At 47.3% G+C, this 14,701-nt stretch overlaps 1 long non-coding RNA gene across 1 annotated transcript; it reads left to right on the plus strand.

The window, feature by feature from the left end:
• Positions 1–7,738: 7,738 nt before the first annotated feature.
• LOC106509732 (uncharacterized) lies at positions 7,739–13,731 on the plus strand. Its single transcript, XR_002342489.2, has 4 exons — positions 7,739–7,842; positions 8,900–9,011; positions 9,762–12,458; positions 12,695–13,731. It is a non-coding gene; the product is annotated as an uncharacterized LOC106509732 (long non-coding RNA).
• The last annotated feature ends 970 nt before the right edge of the window (positions 13,732–14,701 follow it).

Here is a 14,701-nt window from a genome sequence, read left to right on the forward strand (position 1 = left end):
TTATTTTTATCTATTTTCTAAAATTTTTATTTATTTTCTTTTTAGGGCCCGTGGCATATGGAATTTCCCAGGCTAGAGGTCAAATTGGAACTACAGCTGCTGGCCAACACTGCAGCCATAGCAATGTTAGATCCTTAACCTACTAATCAAGGCCAGGGATCGAACCTGCATCCTCATGGATCCTAGTTGGGTTCATTAACCGTGGAGCCACAAAGGGAGCTCCCTCTTCTGTGTGTTTTAAATGATATAAAACAAACCAACAACACAACACAATGTTTCCATGTAATACAGGGTTTGGTTCAGGCTCAGATAATAATGATCAGATTTTGTGTGGACAGATGTCAAGAATGAATTTTGAAAATCGGGGTGTGGTATGATTCTTCGTTGTCAGACACTCCCCTGGAGTTTCTGATTTTTATCTGACAGATGTTGTCGGTGTCCCACCCCATCCTAAATGTCCCCCAGGAGGCCTTGCCTCCCTGGATGAAACCCGCTGGCATGAATGAGACATTTTGGGAAACTTACTGTAAGTGGGCTGCAGACACCACAGCCTCTGTTTGGTAAAGGGATGCTTCTCTCTTTCCACCTGAGAACACATGGCTGTTTTAGAAATCTAGAAACTTCTGAGGCCCATCCAAAATTAGCACCTTTGAAACACAACATGTTACACTGGCTTTCCTGGACAGGTGATGTTTTTTTTTTCGTGTATTGCTCGAAATGAAAAAATGACTGTCCCATTCCAAAACAGCAATGAACTAAAATACCTTGCAAAACAAATCAGGGCTTGAGAAAGCCAGCTGCTCTTAGGCCAAAACGTATACAAATGTTGCCAGTTTCTAAATACTGTGTGTGTGTGTGTGTGTGTGTGTGTGTGTGAGAGAGAGAGAGAGAAGAATCATATCCTTCAACAGCCCCAATCACCATGTGGATAAAGGCAAAATTCTCTCTTTGGCATCCTTGGTGTGACCTCTGTTGTCAACGAGCTCCTTGGCCCAGTATCTGGGTAGAGATGCTGCAGCATAAGAAACTTCTCTGGCTCTTTCAGGGAGCAGCAGTTCTGAGGATTCTGAGGCACCTTCATGCACAGGTGGATCTGAGTGTGAAGGGGTCAAAGGACCCTGTCTCAGCCAGGCTTGGACATGCACTCCTTCCAGGAAACTGTTACTCGGAGGGATGGGAATGATTTTTTGCTCAAGTTGAGTGATTCCCCTCGAGTGGCTGGATGCTGCGTGGATCTAAGCCATTACTCAGCTCAACAGAGACTTGGCGGGAAGGGGTGATGTACTCAGTCTTCACTGCAACTTAAGTGCATTTTGCAGAGTCAGTTATCTCTGGTTCTTGGGTGTGTGATTGGCATCAGGGCTCCTCAAGCTTTGATGTGCATATAAATTCTATGGCATCTCGCTGAAAAGCAGATTCTACTTCAGCAGATATGGGGTGGGGCCTGAGATCCCACATTTCCTCCAAGCTCTCAGATGGTTGTGATGGACTGGTCAGGACTGCATTTGGAGGAGTGAGGGTTTAGCCCCCAGAGCTCCTTCTAAGAGCAGTGAGTGCTGGTGATATGATGGCCAGGCCCACCTGTGCAGGCCCTAGTTGTCCCTGGAGCACCACTTGGTAGCTTGGGGAGCCTGGGCTGTTCTAATGATGGTAATAGCTGGTAAGAGTCTTTACTGCTAGGCCTGCAAAAACAGGTTTCAGAGTAGGCTGGGTTTTATTTTGGTCTCTGAAATTTTGCCAATTTGGCCACAGAATCAATTGTCAGCTCCAAAATAAGTTTCATTTTCTAGCATGTTGAAATAATTAGAAGTAAGAGAACTTTTCTTGCTTTTTTTTTTTTTTTTTAAGGGCTGAACCCATGGCATATGGAAGGTCCCAGGCTAGGGATCAAATAGGGCCTGCAGCTGTAGACCTACGCCACAGCCACAGCAACTGGGGATCCGAGCCATGTCTGCAACCTACACCACAGCTCACAGCAACACCAGATCCCTGACCCACTGAGCAAGGCCAGGGATTGAACCTGCAACCTCATGGTTCCTAGTCCTCATGGATACTAGTTGGGTTTGTTTCTGCTGTGCAACGATGGGAATTCCTCCTGTTCTTTTTGAATAAAGAAGGTAATGAGGCCGGTAAACCAAAGCCAAGGCCCTGTGGCAGATGGAATCCTAAGACAGCTCCCAAGACGCTTGCCCCAGTGCACATACACAGCTTCTCCCAGCTCTTCAAGCAAACACTAGTCTAGGTGCTGCTGGGAAGGGGTTTTGCAGATGTCATTAAGGTCCCCAATCAGTTGACTTTCGGGAAAGGGGATCATCCTGGGTGAGCCTGGTCTAATCGAGTGAGCCCTTGGGAAAGAGACTGAAAGTGTGAGAGGAACTCGATGAGAGGGAGATTTCCTTTGCAGGGTTTGAAGATGGAGGAGGCTGTGTGACAGGGGATGCAGCTGGCCTCTTGGAGCTGAAGTTAACCCCTGGTTGACAGCTAGCAAAGAAACACAGATGTCAGTCCTACAACACAGACATCCAACCACCTGAATGAGCTTCAGGCTGAACCTTCCCTAGAACCTCCAGAAAAGAAGGCGCCCATCTCTCACTTTGATTTTAGCTTCGTAAGACCCAGGACAGAGAACCCAACCATGCTAGCCATGGACATCTCACCTAGCGAGCTGTAAGCTGACAGATGAGTGTTGTTTTAAGCTGTGAGATTTGGGATAATTTGATATCCCAAATGATCTGAAATAGAAAATTAGTACAGCCACAGAGGCAATCTTTTTTTTTTTTTTTTTCCTCCTGCCTTTTAGGGCTGCACCTGCTGCATAGGGAGGTTCCCAGGCTAGGGGTTGAATTGGAGCTGTAGCTGCCGGCCTACATCGCAGCCACAGCCACGCAGGACCTGAGCTGCCTCTGGAAACAACACCACGGCTCATGGCAATGCCAGGTCCTTAACCCACCGAGTGAGGCCAGGGATTGAATCCACATCCTCTTGGATACTAGTCAGGTTTGTTACCATTGAGCCACATTGGGAACTCCACTAGAGGCAATTTTGATGAACTTAAGAACTTATGGTGGCTCCGTGCACGTGGGAAATCTGTGTGAATCTTTTTATTTGGAACTTATGGGTCAGCATAGTGCTGACAGGTCACAGAGCAAGTGCTTGGAATCTGAAAGTCATCATTTTTCTACCTTAAAGCTAATGTTGTATGTAAAATTTTGTTTCCTTTTTTTTTTTTCCTTGAAGGAAAAAACATGAGGCCATATACAAAGAGAAAAACTATTATTTCCTTAAAATGATTGTGCCTGGTAAAGACAATTGCAGTATTTAAAGTATGGTATTTGTGTTTCTTTGCTCAGTCCAGGAGGGAAACTATGGTTTGAACATATGTGGTAACCCTTACGTTCACAAAGGGACATGGGGGTGGGGAGTGGAGGCGGGGGTGCCTCAGCCAGGTCAGAACATTGTCAGATGTTCTGTTGACTTTTTCTGGGTAAATGTTATTCAGGTTTCTAAAGGCTCAGTTGCTTTCTTAGTCAGTCAGAGCTGCCATGACAAAATACCATAGACGGGTGGCTTAAACAGCACACCTGTATTTCTCACGGTTCTGGAGGCTGAAGGCTCAGATCAAGGTGCTGGCAGAGTCTGTTCCTGGTGAAGACTCTCTTCCTGGCTTGCAGATGACAGTCTTCCTGTTATGTCCTCACGTGGCCTTTTCTTGGTGTGTGCTCGTGGGGGAGGGGAGGGTTGATGGGGAAGTGGGGGGAGAGAGAAGAGGAAGAGGAAGCAGAAGAGGAAGCAAAAGAGGAGGAGGGGGAGAGAAAAATGGAGGAAGGGGGAGAGTGAATGAGGGGGGCAGGAGAGGGAGAGAGGCAGAGCTCCCCTGTCTCTGGGGATCATCATGAGGGCACCACCTTCATGACCTGATCTAAACTTAAATCACCTCCCAAGGACCCATCTCCCAAGAGTCGGAACTTCAACATCTGAATTGGGTTGGGGAGACACAAACATTTGGTCGATAAAGTTGCTTGGATAAGAGGTACACAATAGTTTTATTGCCCAGACAGGTTGTGGGGGGCAGGGGTGGGGGGGAGGGACACCGTACATGGAAGGTCCAAAGAAAGACTCCTCAGAGGCACATCTTATTCCTCTGAGCCCCCAACTGCAGTCAACGGGGAACTCTGACTGGGTTGGAGTCAGACTTTAAAGACTCCAAAGAGAGCTAAATGGTGGGACTTTTCTTAATGATCTTGCAACCCCGCCCACCACTCCGCAGGCTCAATGCCATTTCCAAATAGCGCAACATCGTTCATTTTTATTACTATTTCCTACTTACCATGATGATTTGGGTTTTAATGGAGGCGAAGATGGCTAATTTTTTAGGAGAGTCCGTGTTTTTTATTCTCTAATTCCGAGTTCAAGTTTTTCAACAGAACTACCTTACACAGGGGGATGCGGGGGGGCGGGGGGCCCTCTCTGGCACCTGCAAATTAATCTTTCCTCGGTATCCGCTCTCTTGCCTGTCACAGGAGGCAACGGCTGGACCTCAGTTTGGGGTGCTGTGACGGGTCACGTATGTAATCTCTGTGCAGAGTGCTTGTCCTGGAGGATCTTTCTAGACCCTTCTCATCAGCAGAAGGTTGCGGGAAGTTGGGGGAGGGCTGAGGTGGCCTGATCTGGGTTACAGCAAGCTCTGCCTGTGGTAATGGGCAGAGCATTGCCTGTAGGGAGGAGCACTGAGGCTGGGGAGCAGGAGGCCACAAGCAGCCAGGGGCTGGCTTCAGGTAGCGGGACCTGAGAGGCAGAGGTGAAGGATCAGGATCTGGTGGAGATTTGATGTGGGTGATGCAGAGGACAGGGGAGGTGGGTGTGACTGCAAGGCTTCCATCCAGGACACGTGGGCAGAGGGAGGGAGCAGAAGCAGGAGGGCGCAGCTGAGAAGGGCAGCTGCAGGAGGTGTGGCTTAGGCTTCAGACTTGCTGTACTTGATGTTCCTGAGGACAGTTAAAGGAGAGATTTAGATTCTGTTGGAAAAATTGTCTAAAGCTAAGGAGAGAGGCAGGGATGGGCCATGGAGAGCCACTGATAACTAGACTTTCTAACATCCTCATTTTTATTAACCTCCTTGCCCCATCCTTTTGGTAAGAGTCTCCTGCAGCTGCTGTAACAAATGACCCTGAAGGGATGGCTGATGAGAAGAGAAATGCATTCCCTCACAGTTCTGGTGGCCAGAGGTCTGAAGTCAAGGTGTTGGTGGGGTCACGCTCCCCCTGGCAGCTCCGGGAGGATCCTTCCTTGGCCCCTCCAGCTGCTGGTGGTGCAGGCCCTCCTTGTGTCCCTGGGCTTGTGGGGGGCATCTCCAATCTCTGCCTGTCTACATGTGGCCTTCTTCACTGTCATTTGTGTCTCTCCTCTTCTTCTTTTTTTCTGGCTGCACCTATGGCATATGGAAATTCCCAGGCCAGGGACTGAATCTGAGCCATAGCTGCGGCCTACGCCACAGCTGCGGCAATGCTGGATCCCTAACCCTCTGTGCCACAGCAGGAACTCCTGTCTCTCCTCTTCTTACAAGGACGTTGGTCATTGACATTAGGCCCACCCTAATCTGGTATGATCTCATCTTTTTTTTTTTTTTCCTTTAAAAAAATTTTTATTATAGTTGATTTAGAATGTTTTATATATATATATATATAACATTCTTTTTCTCATATTATCTTCCATCTTGGCCTATCCCAAGAGATTGGATAGAGTTCCCTGGGCTATGCAGCAGGACCTCATTGACTATCCATTCTAAATGTAATAGTTTCCATCTACTAACCCCAAACTCCCAGTCAGAATGATCTCATCTTAACTAACTATACCTGCAAAGACCCTATTTCCAAATCAGGACACAGTCTAAGGTTCCAGGTGGATGTGAATTTTGGGGAAGACATTATTCAACCCAATATACCTTCTTTACAACTTGCATTTGAACAGCTACATGAGTGAAATGTGGACACTAATTTCAGAAGCACTATTGCAAATTATAGGTTAGTACTAAAATTTGCATGCTTGGCATCAGGCTACCCTGAAGGACGGATTGCCTCTCTTTGCAAGGTAAAGGTCATGAGGCTGACTCTGGTTCTTGTATTTTTCTCCACCTACAGCCAGATCCAGAACTCAGTGCCTTTCTGGATACCACTGCCCCCACCCCACCCCACCCCCCGCCTCCCCAAAGAAGCAAGACATATGAAAACATTATGCACCACAAAACTCTACTGAACTTTTTCCAGGCAGGTGCAACTCACAGCCACCAACTGGCATATTGGGGCTGGTCCCAGCAGGGTTATTTTTCTGACGCCTCCCCTTCCAGCCTGGCCTCAGTGGCTCCTCTCTGCCTCCAGGAGATCCTTGTTCCCTTTCCATCACATGGAGTTGGTGGGAAGCAGCTGCCCAGTCAGGAGCCAAGTCCCCAGGACCCCAGGCATCTAGATGGGACCCCTTGACCAGTCCTTGCCAGTGAGATGAGAGTGGACATGAGGTGGGTCACATCTTGACCCAAGTGGTTGTCTGCTGTGTGGAAGCCACCATGAACTGAAGGACTCTGGATCCCTGAAAATTTCCATGTGGAAGACTGCCTGCTGACCACTAACCCTGGATGAACTGTGAGCCAGAAAGAACCTTCTGGGAGAAGTCTCTGACCTCAGAGGTTTATCAGCCATAGCACTGTGCTCCCCCCTCACACCATCCCCAACGCAGTTGCAAAGTCTTCCTCCTTCATGGTTAGGAGGGGGTCGCTTCTGCCTCAGCTCCAGTCCCAACACACTACCCAGCCCTGCCCAGTACTCAGTGGAACATGGGGTGGCCCAGGGGGTGGGGCCTCCTTTGTGGAGGCTGTTCCAGATTATAAACAACCCAGAACTGTTCTGGAGAAAGTTACACTTAGGCGAATATGATACTTCAGGATTAACTGAGGATGGAGCAGGGAGAGGGGGACAATCCTGCAGCCTTAAAGGTCTGAAGCATGCTCTAAGCACACAGGGTGAGTCCTGCTCTGCTTTGGAGCTTCCAAAGAGCATCCCATTGTGCCACTTAGAAAATGCCAGCATAGGAGTCCCCTGGTGGCCTAGTGGGTTAAGAATCCAGCGTTGTCACCAATGCGTCGGGTTCGATCCCTGGCCTGGGGAACTTCTGCACGCTGTGGGCACAGCCAAAAAGAAAAAATAAAGGCCAGGATCAGTTTTATCCCTGATGTGACCTACTGTGACCCCCTTTCTATGACAGAGCACGTGCTGCGGGGTCTTTTCTTGGGAGAACTTATTATTTTTTTTCACCTGCTCACATGAAAAATTTAGTCCCAGGTGTCAGATTATGATCCTACTGATGTGACCAAGATTTCTACCCCATCTCATCCGTTGTTGTCACTGCAGTGTCACTAAAGTACAGGGGGTAGTCATTTCCTCACAGAGCTGTGATCTTTTCAAAAATGATGATGCAAGCCTGTGGTTTTTAATCCTCACGTCCATTTAACCTGATGGCCTCTTAACTGTGGCCACTTTTCTTTTGACAAAATAGTGCTTTAATAAGACATCAGTTATTTCGGCAATTTCATTCACTGATTCATTGATTAAAGTATTCATTGAACAGATACCTGGTACCAGAACTGTTGGAGGCCTGAGAATCTAGCAGGAAACGAAACAACTCCCCAATATATATGTATTTTTTCCCACTCTATAATTAAGTTTACATTCTTTCTTCTTACCTTGAGGTTTGCATCCTGCAGCTGGATTTGATGCTGTGAAAAGTGACTGCTTTGGAGCCTGGCAGATAGAGCCTGGAATCGTCCTTCTGCCCCGGACTTTTCCTTGAGTGGTGAGTGTCTTGGGGCTGCTGCCTGCCTGTGTACACAGGAGAGAACCAGTTGGTGAATTGTCTATTTTGCATGAATAATGCATGACTGTTTTGCATTTTACAAATCAGCTCATATTAGTGCAAATTAATCACACTGCTTTGGGTTTATCAAATATCTTAAAAAAAAAAAATTGCTTCCTTCCCCAAGGCAGTAGCATCCCGGTCCCTCCACCCCTGAGCTTACTTCCGCCTTCTCTCGCTCTCGCTCACCAACCCCCTCCCCCGACTCAGAAGCATCAGGTAACAGAAAAGCACAAGCTTGGGGCATTTTCCAAGGAGTCCTGACTGCTTAGGAAAAAGCAAAGGAGTGGGTGTAGGGGGTGGGGGTGGGCAGTGCAGGGCAGTTAGGCCACCCACAAAGATCAAAGGCAAAGCTTCCATTTGTCTCCATTTCAGAACAGAACCATCTTCACAGGTTTTCTTGAGGCCCTTCCTTCATCTTATTGGGCTAAGGTATGGACATTTTCACATTTGCATTCGCTGATTTAAAATCAGAAAAGAGGACTATTTTTAAAGACATCAGAACGTGGTTGTTCCAGCTGTGATTACTCTACCCAGCCAAAACCATCTCTTCTCATAGAGCCTGGGCTCCGTCACTGGGTGCCCTCCGTAGGTGGAAAATATTTCCGTAACTTGACCTGGCTTGGCTTAACTGGGTGCACAAGAGAACATCCATCCCCCAAACACAGTTTTCCAAGCACCTGATTCTATGTGGGGAACCCAGGTACCCATCCTTGTTCTATGTCAAAACATTATAAGCAAAAAATAGCTGAAGTCTTATTGCCACCCAAATTACTCCACTAACTTAGAACTTGATAGGTCTTTAAAAGTTCTTTTAGACTTACATTTTCCAGTAAAGGCACTATATATCACTTTTCAAAGTATGAAATCAGCAAAGCACTAAGAAAGGGGACAACGCCTCATATGACCCCAGGTAAGATTTGCTTGCTCATCTGTTTTACTTCTGGCGGCTAGCCCTTAATCCACACATTTCTCACTTTCTCCTCTATCTCTTTAGAGCAATAATTCTCTGCTGTTTCTTCCTTGGAATCTCCTGGATGCATTTGTCATCTGAGGATGTTCTTGCTGTAGAAACTGAGGGAGGGGCAAGAGCCCAGTTTCCTGGAGAGGTAAGCTTTGGGACACCATTATGTGGAACCCACCCAGAGCCCCAGGAAGGCAGACCTTGTTAAAAAACACAAGGACATTCAGGAGTTCCTGTTGCGGCATCTTGGGAGCACTGGGACGCAGGTTCTATCCCTGGTCTGGCACACTGGGTTAAGGATGTAGCATTGCCACAGCTGTGGCCTAGGTGGCAGCTGTAGCACTCCATCTGCTGCAGGGCAGCCACAAAAGAAAAGAAAAAAAAAAAGGACATTTGGGGGGTTCCTGTTGTGGCTCAGCCAGTTAAGAACCTGACATAGTGTCCATGAGGATGTGGGTTCAATCCCTAGCCTCCCTCGGTGGGTTAAGGATCTGGCGTTGCCACCAGCTGGGGCATAGATTGCAGACGCAGCTTGGATTCTGTATGGTTGCAGCTGTGGCGTAGGCTGGCAGCTATAGCTCCAATTCGACTCTTAGCCTGGGAACTTCCATATACCACAGGTACTGCCCTAAAAAGCAAAAAAAAAAAAAAAAAATTTAATTTTAATTTTATTTTATTTTGTAAAACCATTTTTATTTTGAAAAATTAAAAGCATATGCAGAAGTATTGAGGATATGCATACCCTTGTGCTCACCCCATTCAGATTGGGTAGTTAGAACTATCTTGTCATTTTTGCTCCACATGTGTTTTGATAGTAGAAATAAAGCACTGCCTATGAGATGTCTATGGGGGGGAGGCATGGCTCTCACCCAGCATTCTCTCCTCACTGCCCCAGGCAACCCCGACCTGCCCCAAGAGACTGCCATCCTTGGGACTGATGGGTTTCCTTCCAGCCCGTTTCTTGTACATTTGCATACAATTCACAGACACAGCAAAAGGAGAGAAGAAGATTATACTGAATCCCCGACGACCTGTCACTCAGCATGGGTGGTTAGTACAATTTCACTTGCTTATTCTCCTTTCTTTCCTCTTTGCTGAGGAATTTTATACCACATCCCAGGCACCATGTCTTTTCATCCTGCCAGGTTGCTGTATACAGTGCTAAGATGCACAGACTTTAGAAAAACGTAACCACAAAGCTGCTATTAAATGTAACAAAATGAGCAGCAATTCCTTATCAACAAACACCTAACTCCAGAATCAGATTTCTCCATTGTCTCAAAAATGTCTTAAGAATTGCTCAGTTTGAATCGGAAGCCCAGCCCTGCATATGGAGGATTCCTTCTGCATTTTCTGTTTATGCCACAAGCATGAGGAAATCAGGTTGCTTGTCTGGAGAAGAGCCCCCATTCTGGGGTTCCTTTTGCTTTCATGGGGTATCAGGGAACTCTGTCTTGGTCCACTCAGGCTGCTGTAACAAAACACTCCAGACCGGGTGGCTTGTCCACAGCAGAAATGTGTTGCTCACAGTTCTGGAGCCTGGAAGTCTGAGACCAGGGTGCCATCGAGGCCAGGTAAACGCCCCCTTCCTGGCGGCAGACCTCTCTGTCCTTCCACATGGAAGGGGTGAGGCACTCTGTGGGGCCTCTTTTTATGACAGCACTAATCCCATTCCTGAGGGCCTGCCCTCTTAATCACCCAACCCCCCTCTCCCTTCCCCACCACCTAGTACCTTGGACATGAAGTTTTCAAATTAGGAATTTGGGGGATACAAACATAATGTTGGACTTCAAGGCCCCTTCAAGGAGATAGAACTCAAAGCTTCTGGGCAAGACAAGAATCACCGGATCCTTATCATCACCCTGCCTGTTCATTGTAATGCCCCCTTCCTGACCTTGAGCAGCCTGGCCTACTCCTTCCTGCCCTTGCTGAAACCAAGCAGGGCCTTGTAGCTCCTGGGCACACAAGCCTTTCTGTGTCCCCCGTTTCTTTTTTTTAGGGAATAAACTTCAGCCTCCATGACCTTCCCTGAGTTCAAAAGGGCAGGTTCAAACAGTTGCTAATCAGGGAAGGGAGGGGATGCAGAGTCCAGGGAGGAGCAGTCAAGAAACTATAGTGCAGCTTTGGGAGCAGGGTCTCGGTCTCTCCTTAAGGAATCTAAACAACAGTATCTGTGAGTCCTTCCGCAGGACTAAAACTTCCAACAAATGGAAGATGCTAATGAAGCTTCTTTATTCCAGAAAGAAATCCACCAGACCACTGAACACTAGCTTCGAAAACAATGCAAGCTTGCCTCTACCCTGATCCCTATCTGCGACCTTATTTTTCACTCCCCAAACTATAAAACCACCTCCCAGTATCTCCTAAGGGGGCGGACAGTCTTTAAGGCATTAGCCTGTTGTGGTCCTCCTTTGCCTGGCAAAGCAATAGATCTGTTTTTCCTCCTTTGTCCAAAACTGTCTCCGTGTTTCTATTCAGCACCAGTGAGCAGAGGCTGAGTTCTGGCAGTACTACTGGGAAAGGTATGTTGCCCCCTCCTCACCCAGCCCCTGTTGGGGTCTTATATACCCCCAACCATCCAGCAAGTGTATGCTAAGACCCCTCTTTCCCCAACCCATCAGCAGGTCAGCAGGTGTATCATGAGACCTCTCCTCTCCCCGGGCTATAAAAACACACACAACCATGCGCTCAGGGTCAGCTCTCCCTGATCATCAGGAAGTCGGCCCACTGTGTTAACAGAGACTCTTGCCTCAATAAACTTGTCTTTTCTTTTCTTTTTTGTCTTTTTGTCATTTCTTGGGCGGCTCCCTTGGCATATGGAGATTCCCAGGCTAGGGGTCCAATCGGAGCCGTAGCCACCAGCCTACTCCAGAGCCACAGCAACGCGGGATCCGAGCCGCCTCTGCAACCTACACCACAGCTCAAGGCAACGCCGGATCCCCAACCCACTGAGCAAGGCCAGGGACCAAACCCACAACCTCATGGTTCCTAGTCGGATTCGTTAACCACTGCGCCACGACGGGAACTCCAACTTGTCTTTTCTTCATCCTGCTTTGAATCTGAAAAATTATTGTTTCTGACCCATGAGCGCAGACGAGGGAGACATGTAGCAAACCTGATCTCCCATTGTTTTTTGCCCAACCAATGGATGTTCTTCTAAAGGCTGAACTAGAGGCAGAGTCAATTTCTTTGGCAAGAATTCTGTGTTGAGGGAGATGAAAAAAATTCATTACTGTTGTGTCTTTCTAAGAGCTGGATCTGGCTTGTTCCCTTTAACTGCTGAACACGCCATGTTGGAGTTCTCCACTGGGCCATCCATGCACGCGCTTGCTCCTACCCTTCAAGCAGAGCGGCTGCACACACTCTCGTGTCCACCTCCTCAAGCAAAAAAGTTCTCTAGGGGTTCTGCCCAGGTATGTAATTACCATGAATAACCCCCCCCCTTTTTTTTTGAAGTAAAAATTCCTTGCTTCTTATGATCACTACCTGAGTCCATAGCAGAAAGGGAACCCAAACATCGATATTTATTTTTTGAACAATGGATAATTTTTTTTTTTTTGGTCTTTTTTTCTTTTTTAGGGCTGAAGCCACGGCATATGGAGGTTCCCAGGCTAAGGGTCCAGTCAGAACTGTAGCCGCCGGCCTATGCACAGCCACAGCCACCAGGGCTCCGAGTCACATCTGCGACCTACACCACAGCTCACGGCAACACCGGATCCTTCACCCACTGAGCGAACCCACGTCCTCATGGATGCTAGTCGGGTTCACTAACCACTGAGCCACGATGGGAACTCCAACATTTTTTTTCTTTTTATGGCCACACCTGAGGCATATGGAAGTTCCCAGGCTAGGGGTTGAATTAGAGCTGCAGCTGCTGGCCTACGCTACAGCACAGCAACCCCCGATCCAAGCAGCATCTGCAACCTATGTGGCAGCTTGCTGCAACACTGGATTCTTAACCCACTGAGGCCAGGGATCGAACCTGCATCCTTATGGATAATAGCTGGGTTTGTTAACCCAATGAGCCACAACGGAAACTCCAAACAATGGATAATTTTTCAGTTTCACTTTCAGGAACAAAAAGAATCAACCAATATCTTAATTTATAAGGTAAAAAAATCATCCTAAAACCTGCTCTTGCTGTCGACATGATTAATAATTTGTTGACTTGCCTTCCAAATTTGTTGTTCTGTTCACAAATGAATGTAAACAAATATATGGGCATCTCATTTAACACAAAAGGAATACATCTTTTTCTATGGCTAGATTCTTTTTTTATTTTATTTTTTTAGTTTAATGATTTTTATTTTTTCCATTGCAGTTGGTTTACAGTGGTCTGTCAATTTTCTACTGCACAGCAAAGTGACCTAGTCACACATATATATGTAGATTCTTTTTCTCACATTATCCTTCATCATGCTCCACCACAAGTGACTAGATACAATTCTTTTTTTTTTAATCTGGTGTTTCAGGGACATCTTTCCACAACAGTATGCACATATCTAAATAATTTCTTTTGACAGCTAGCCAGCATTCAATTGCCCACACAAGGTGTGATGGTTAATTTTATGTGTCACCTGGAGCAGCCAGATAAAGCATTATTTCTGGGTGGGTATTGGGGGTGTTTCCGGATGAGATTAGCATTCGAATCAGTGAACACAGGAGTGAGCGATGGAGGGTGGGGCAAGCATCTCCCTTGAAGCCACAGTTTAACTGCCTGTGGCTGGGAACTTCTGGTTTAAAGAGCAGTTGACTCACAGGGCACTGTGACAAGTTCAGGCTCCCAAGTCACTCATCCAAAATGGGAAGCATCCAATCCGTGCCCAGGCCCATGCCAGTCTCATACAATTGAAATAAAAAATAAATTACCAAAAAAACCCCCAAAAAACTCAGCTTCACTTAAAAAATGATTAACAATTTTTATACAGGGCCTCTGGCATGCTGCCTCAATTGGCCATTGGCTTAAGTTTTACTAATACATTAAGTGTTTACTTTTGGTGACACAGAAAGGTGAGGTAGAAAGGTGGCTGGCCAGCTTTATTCTTGTTCAGCCAGGTTCCTTTGAAGTAGGCTGAGCTCTCAGCATGGTGCCTGGCCTGCAGCCACAACTCAGGACAGGGTCTGCGTCACTGCACTGTGGTTACAACTCTTCCTGCCCCAAGGTCTCGGCCTCACCTCTCTGAAGCTGTGTCTCTGGGGAGGGGAAGTCTGAATGGGGTCTGACCTTTGGGTACAAAGCCTGGAGTGCGTTTCCTGGTTGTCTTGTGTTCAGAATATCACAGTGCCCTCCCAGCCATGGGGCACCCCCACCCCCCAGCTCAGGGGGGGGCCGTCGGTACTGCAGGTGGGCTTAGATAGAAGGGCGTCCTCATGCTGACTCTCCCTCCTGGGGAGGACTCACAGCCCAAGACCTCTCCTCTGGCCATGACCCCTGAACAGGTGGTTCTTTTGAGGGGCTACTGGTTGTCTTACCATTGATTGATGGATGAGTTGATTCAAGCTGGCTTGGAGACCTCTTGGATCGTCCATGATGGTATCTTAAAGCTACCTTGCAAGCTCCCATAACTAGATACATTTAAATCTACATTCTCAAACCAAGTCAGCTTGTGTTACATGGTATGTACACAACATAGCAGAAAGGACAACCTCACGTAGTGCTGGTGGATCTGTGACTCAGCAGCTGCTCAGATGAGATCTGCTCTTCGAGTTCTCTGTCCCCTGACTTAACCCTCCCCTCAGTTGCTGGGAGTGTTTTAACGCCAGCCTCCACTGCTAGGTATAAGGTTGGGATTTCACAAATCTGACTAGTATTCATGAGGATGCAGGTTTGATTCC

This window comes from Sus scrofa, chromosome 3, assembly GCF_054392235.1.
Source record: "Sus scrofa isolate SSC_HxYL_T2T_F1_AM1 chromosome 3, Sscrofa_HxYL_maternal_Yorkshire_Landrace_v2.0, whole genome shotgun sequence".
In the NCBI taxonomy this organism is placed as follows: Eukaryota; Metazoa; Chordata; class Mammalia; order Artiodactyla; family Suidae; genus Sus; species Sus scrofa.